Genomic DNA, 6987 nt, shown 5'->3' with positions numbered 1-6987 from the left:
ACTTTGAAACATTTTTAATTTCAATTTTTAAAAAAAAATCAGTTCTAAATGAATTAGTTAAATGAATGTGTAATTCTGATGTGTAACTTAACTCACTGGTAGGAATGCATTCAACCACACATTTTTTAAATGCTCTATTTAATGGATTTGTAAGATGATGACATGGAGATTTCTGTTAATGAAATTAAAAATAAAACATTAACTGGATCTTGGGTTGATTGAGTTTAATTTGGGTTTTGTTATTATTTATGTTCCTTAGTAATTTCTATAAGTTCTGCTTTGCTTCTTTTTTTACTTCAATTCCATAGTGATTCTAGTCATGTGTATTTATTGTGTCTTAGTTACTCTAGTTTTTATTATGTGTCTTATGTCTAGTTATTTTTTATTCATTTCCTAGTCCCTATTGTGCTCTCCTGCGGCCCACGTGTCACTTTCTCTTTCACTCTCTCCCCACACCTGTAACCTGTCAGCTCATTAGCCCAGCTCTTGTGTTGAGCATTCGACCTCCCAGTACTTAAACATTTCATTCTCAGGTCTGTTATTCCTGTTTATCCTCTCTAACCTGTTACCTCCTTGTTGTTCCTGGTTCTTGGGATTTTTCTTTACTTCCTTCTTAGTTCATTCTTATTTATTTTTGTTTTTCCATTAAGCCTTCAACATGATCCATTCTACCAGCTGTCTGCATTTTGGTCAATCAACAAAATCAACACATCATGACAAAATTAACATTATCTTTGATCACTACAATATATCTGCTGTGTTTGTGGCATAAGGGAGTAAAATTGTATTTGCTCTTGCATGCATTTAGTGCCATAGCAGAAATTAAGCAACTAGTGAGAGTAAAATAGATAATGGGGAAAATTGTACGGCTTAATGAATTGCCCTCTCAGTGTAGTGTGATTGAGCCATGCATTTAGATTTTACATGTGCTTGGAGGGGCAAATGTGCTGCATACTGGTTTGCTAAATTATCAAAAGATTAATATGTTCTGTACATCTGTCTCCGGTACTTTAATGATCCTCTAAATTTCAAATGGAACACACTTTTACTACTAAATCTTGTTTTTCTAAAAGCAATCCCCTTCTTTTCCTCCCCACTGATACACAGACTTAAGGACTTATGAAGTGTGTGTGCCCCTGCTGGCTCTTTCCAGCCATTTTATCAGTACGTTTTTAGGAAAGCAGCTTGAAGGTAAATCGTCCGATTAAGCAGATATATGTTTAAGAGACCATCTGTCCTGCAACTAGATTCAGTCTGTAACGTAATTTAACCCTGAAAGGCACACAGACAAAGTATAAAGAGTGAAAGGTTTTTTTGCCTTAAGATAAATAAAAAGCCTTTATAATTTTAATCTCTCTAAAGCTTGAAGGGGAATGATATTTCAAAATTGCAAATGGATAATAGCTGATGTTGGAAGAATCAGATATCTTGTGTCTCTGGAACTACTGCAAGCTTATTCACATGTGATTTTATTTTTATTTTGTATTTAATGGAAACACCACAATTGGAAAATTTTGGGGTTTTTTTGACATTAGTTTTGTAAGATCACATGAACTTTCAAGTCAAGTGTAACAAAAATATGATGTGCAAATGATGCAGAAAAAGAAAAAATGCCAACAAAACTATTATTGAATATCCTAAATAGGTTATGAGAAAGTATTAAAATACCTCATCAACCCATTAAACTCACCTTTTATGCCCTAAATATTGCTCAGTATAAGTTATCCACTTAGGATAAAAATAAAAAAAAACAACTTTTTTTCTAAACTAGTTGCACTACTAAACTACTACAACTGCTAAAAAACATATTACAGGACATTCGAAAATAACATTTTCCAAAAGTCCTAGAATTGTTCTTTTTTTTCTTGTTTTGCTTAAAATGTGTATCAGCTGTGCTGCCCCTCCCCTGTTGTCTTGGAGATAGTCCATCCTCTCCATTTGGCAGGTGTGCAGGACTCATCGATCAATGCAGCTCACCTGGGGGAGCATACAACTAAAGCATTTCCAAGGTATGCACAGCAGACATCCATTCATGGTTTTCACTGTTGTTTTGTAGTGATAAATTACTCCTAACCTGCTTCAGTTCAAGTTAGTTTCTGCACACATCTATGATTAAAAATTGCCTGTAGTCTGCTAAGTTGTCTGCTGTGAGAGTCTTAAGTTGTTTTTCATTATGTGCATCAGTTAATCATAGTCTTCCTTAAGCTGTACAATCCAGGTGTGGATCATAAAACATGATGTCTTCTAAAGGAACAATTGATTAGATTGGCATGTTTTAAAATAGTGGTCACTGTAGATTTTTCCACAGCAGAATATAAATATATTTGCTTGGATCAAATTTAGAAATTGTGCTTGATGAACATTAGTGTTTCAGAAAAGTAAAAAGAAACAAATGTCACTTTCACCAAGAGTTTTAACTCTGGTAAATGTTATAGTTAAGCAGGGGCTTTACACAGTGATCCACATGGTGTACGGCTTCATGAGAGGGCAGATGGTCCCACTCAAGCAGGAAGTGATTGACATAATGACACGGCCGACCATGGAAGGTGGGTGTATGTGTGTACTGAATGAGTGTCTGTGTGACTGATTCTAAAAATAAATCCTTTAAGTATATTCTAATACGTTTCTCCTATCTCTGCTTCTGAGCCTTCATGTTTATAAACAATATTCTTGATGGAAATTATTTTAATTTGTAGTGAGTTTTTGCCCTGTCACCTTTTTAAAATAAAACTAATACACTAAAAAGTTTTAAATTTGTAAGTGAGCAAATGAACAAAATCAGAAGTACACAACTAGATTTGCCAACTATTTATTAATAGCCCAGCACCTCTTTGCAGACAAAATTGAGTCTCATTGTAACAGGTGTCCTTCTTCTTTTCAGTGGTTGAATACATTTGTGCAGACAGCATTTCTTTTCTTGGTTTTCTCTTCTGAGATAAAAAGTTGCCATTGTTTCTGAGATCTATAATTAAAAGCATACACTTGATAAACTACAGTCAGTGTTTGCTTGTTACTTTGGAATGTAAACAGTTGACTTGGTTAATTGTTGCCAGTAAACTGATCAGCTAAGAAACCAGTTTTGATCAGAAGGAACCTTTTGCTTTGTTTCCTCTTTCTCTTTAAACAAGTGAATCACCTGTCTGAGTGCCGAGGAGAAACCCAACAAGTTTACTTTCATGAGTAGAGCCTCATGTGATATTGGTTGGTATAGATGCATGCTTGATTGCTTTAGGTTTATTCCAATGGACAGACACAAAGATGAAAAAAGTGGTCAATGTGGCAAAATGTCACAAAGGAAAGTGGGCAATAAGAATAGAGGAGCAAAAAAGAATAAAAGAGAAATGAGGAAATGTTTCTAGAAATCTGCTAGTATTTCCTGCTGTAGAAGGGGAAGAAAACAAAACATGGTGTGTTTTTGTTTCTGTTCTTTGTTCTGCTTTGAAATCTGATCCTTTCTTGAGAACACTGAGTATAAAGTTTATTAACCCCACACAATGGTGTAAGTGTTGGTTAATAAGGGAGGAAAGGAGAAAAATATTTTTTTGTAAGCTCTAATCTGATTCTTTGCAAATATCCGACCTCTAAAGTTGCTGTTGTGACTTGTAGTCTTTGGTTTCTTCAAATTATCTGTCCAAACCCCTTTGCCTGGGCACACAACACACCCACCAGACAGTTTCAGTTCAGTTTTGAGACCCTTTCAAAGTTTTTTACATTTGTGCAAAAGAAGTGGCACAGTCAATAATATGACGCGCTGAACTTTTAACATGTTGTAAAACTGAGGTGAATGAAAGTTTAGAGAAATGCTTAATTTGAGTTGTCAGACAACATAGAATAGATTTTTAATCTGTTTTTAATAGATTTGTGGGTGTGTTTAGGAAAACTGTTAAGAGAATGAAGCTTGAATTGTTCAGAGCAGTGCTCAGTGCATAGGGATCTGATGTCCTGTTGTCTTCGTTTCAACAAGCAAAAACAGAAAAACTGTAGCCCCCCTTTTATTTAGTTATTTTTTATAAAAATAACCTTTTGCCATCAAGAGGTTGTAGACCTTCTTGCTCCTTCTAGCATTTCAAGAAGATTAGACATTATCTGTGATGACGATGTAGCTGGAGACCACAAACTACTGTAGCCATGGAGTCAAAGCTAATTGCATTAGCCTGTTTAGATTAAAAAGACAAAAACCCTCTTTTCAAGTTGTGAGTAAGTTGTGAAATTTTTGTGTATTTCATTGAAATTCAAATGTTGCTAACCTTCCTACCTTTTCTCCACTGAAATGTTAACCCTAAAATGTTGAAGTTACACCCAAATAAGATCAGTAACCAATGTTATGAAATGAACTTAAAGAAAAAATTGAAATGATCAGGTTGTTTTCACAAGGTTTTTCTTGTCAGGTTTGCCCATTTAGTAGAAGGTTAAAAAAAGTCACTTTTATTAACCGCAAAATGTTTTTTTTCTTTCAGCATTGACCTGCATTTATCAGAATCTGTCTTCCAGTCTACTCCAAACACTTTCTTTGTCTGTAATGATCACACAGAATGATGAAGCCACCCCTAAGGGCACATTGTACTCAAGGTATTAATATCGTTCTGCCACTCCTCCAGCTGTCATGCGGCCAACAAGTTTATTTTCCTTTCATAAAGAACAGGTTCTTCCATGTTTCATTTGTGTTTATGACAAAGTCTTGTCTGAAGTTGATTCATTTTCAAATTACAACATGCTTTGGTGTTGCAATTAATTTCAATTGTTGTCTCTAGACAACAAAAATGTAATTTGTAAGTAAGCAAATGAACAAAATCAGAAGTGCACAACTAGATTTGCCAACTATTTATTAATAGCCCAGCACCTCTTTGTGGATATTGCAGAGAAAATTGAGTCTCATTGTAACACATGTTCTTCTTGTTTTCAGTGGTTGAGTACATTTGTGCAGACAGTATTTCTTTTCTTGGTTTTCTCTTCTGAGATGAAAAGTTGCCATTGTTTCTGAGGTCTATAATTAAAAGCATACACTTGATAAACTACAGTCGGTGTTTGCTTGTTACTTTGGAATGTAAACAGTTGACTTGGTTAATTGTTGCCAGTAAACTGATCAGTTAAGAAACCAGTTTTGATCAGAAGGAACCTTTTGCTTTGTTTCCTCTTTCTCCCTTTTCTCTTTAAACAAGTGAATCACCTGTCTGAGTGCCGAGGAGAAACCCAACAAGTTTACTTTCATGAGTAGAGCCTCATGTGATATTGACTGGTATAGATGCATGCTTGATTGCATTAGGTTTATTTCAATGGACAGAAAAAAAGATGAAAAAAGTGGGCAATGTGGCAAAATGTCACAAAGGAAAGTGGACAATAAGAATATCCATCCATCTATACATTTTCTTTACAACCTTGTCCCTCAGTGGGGTCGGGAGGTGCTGGTGCCTATCTCCAGCTAACGTTCCGGGCGAAAGGCGGGGTCACCCTGGGCAGGTCGCCAGTCTGTCGCAGACAATAAGAATAGAGGAGCAAAAAAGAATAAAAGAGATACAAGGAAATGTTTCTAGAAATCTGCTAGTATTTCCTGCTGTAGAAGGGGAAAAAAACAAAACATGCTGTGTTTTTGTTTCTGTTTTTTGTTCTGCTTTGAAATCTGATCCTTTCTTGAGAACACTGAGTATAAAGTTTATTAACCCCTCACAATGGTGTGTCGGTTAGTAAGGGAGGAAAGGAGAATTTTTTTTTTTTTTGTAAGCTCTAATCTGATTCTTTGCAAAGATCCGACCTCTAAAGTTGCTGTTGTGACTTGTAGTCTTTGGTTTCTTCAAATTATCTGTCCAAACCCCTTTGCCTGGGCACACAACACACCCACCAGACAGTTTCAGTTCAGTTTTGGGAGCCTTTCAAAGTTTTTTTTTACATTTGTGCAAAAGAAGTGGCATAGTAAATAATATGAATAAATGAGTAAAATGTGATTCACTTGAGGTGAATGATGCAAAGTTATTAGGGAAACGCTTAGTTTGAGTTGTCAGACAACAGAATAGATTTTTTATCTATGTTTTTAATAGATTTGTGGGTGTGTTTAGGAAAACTTAAGAGAATGAAGCTTGAATTGTTCAGAGCAGTGCTCAGTGCATAGGGATCTGATGTCCTGTTGTCTTCGTTTCAACAAGCAAAAACGGAAAAACTGTAGCCCCCCTTTTATTTAGTTATTTTTTATAAAAATAACTTTTTGCCATCAAGAGGTTGTAGACCTTCTTGCTCCTTCTAGCATTTCAAGAAGATTAGACATATCTGTGATGATGATGTAGCTGGAGACCACAAACTACTGTAGCCATGGAGTCAAAGCTAATTGCATTAGCCTGTTTAGATTAAAAAGACAAAAACCCTCATCTGTAAGTTGTGAAATTTTTGTGTATTTCATTGAAATTCAAATGTTGCTAACCTTCCTACCTTTTCTCCACTGAAATTTTAACCCTAAAATGTTGAAGTTACACCCAAATAAGATCAGTAACCAATGTTATTTTCAATGTTATTGAAAATTTGAAGACTTTATTAATCTTTGTAGTAAAAATGTGATGAGCTAAAAACATTGCCTCTGATCCTGCTCTGAACCAGGGTGAAAACTGTTACCATCTGGATGAAAATGCACGGTTCCACAGTTTTAATGAGGTTAAACTGAGAAATGCTTTTATAACCTCAGTCAATCCTGGTGCTAAACGTGGAACATTACTCAGTGTGGAATGATGTCCTCTGTTCCATCTTGAATGTACTTTTGATTCAAGGTGAAACAAAAGTACATTCAACATTATTGTTGTCCGTAGACAACAGTATCTCTGAAAATTAGGATTCTATCCTGTTGTATATTGTATGATGCAGTTATCCAGCAAACCTCTAGGCCAGGGGTGTCAAACTCCAGTCCTCGAGGGCCGGTGTCCTGCAACTTTTAGATGTGCCTCTGCTGCACCACACCTGAATAGAATAATTAGGTCATTAGCAAGGCTCTGGAGAACTGAGGAGGTA

At 35.6% G+C, this 6987-nt stretch overlaps 1 long non-coding RNA gene across 1 annotated transcript; it reads left to right on the top strand.

The window, feature by feature from the left end:
* Nucleotides 1-1890: 1890 nt before the first annotated feature.
* Nucleotides 1891-5015, top strand: LOC108166582 (uncharacterized). The gene is made up of 3 exons (XR_001776934.2): nucleotides 1891-2009; nucleotides 2436-2546; nucleotides 4458-5015. It is a non-coding gene; the product is annotated as an uncharacterized LOC108166582 (long non-coding RNA).
* The last annotated feature ends 1972 nt before the right edge of the window (nucleotides 5016-6987 follow it).

The sequence above is a fragment of the Poecilia reticulata genome, chromosome 9, assembly GCF_904066995.2.
Source record: "Poecilia reticulata chromosome 9, P_reticulata-male-v2, whole genome shotgun sequence".
Lineage (NCBI taxonomy): Eukaryota > Metazoa > Chordata > Actinopteri > Cyprinodontiformes > Poeciliidae > Poecilia > Poecilia reticulata.
Note: the sequence above shows the minus strand (reverse complement) of the source record. Positions and strands in the feature narration are given on the sequence as shown.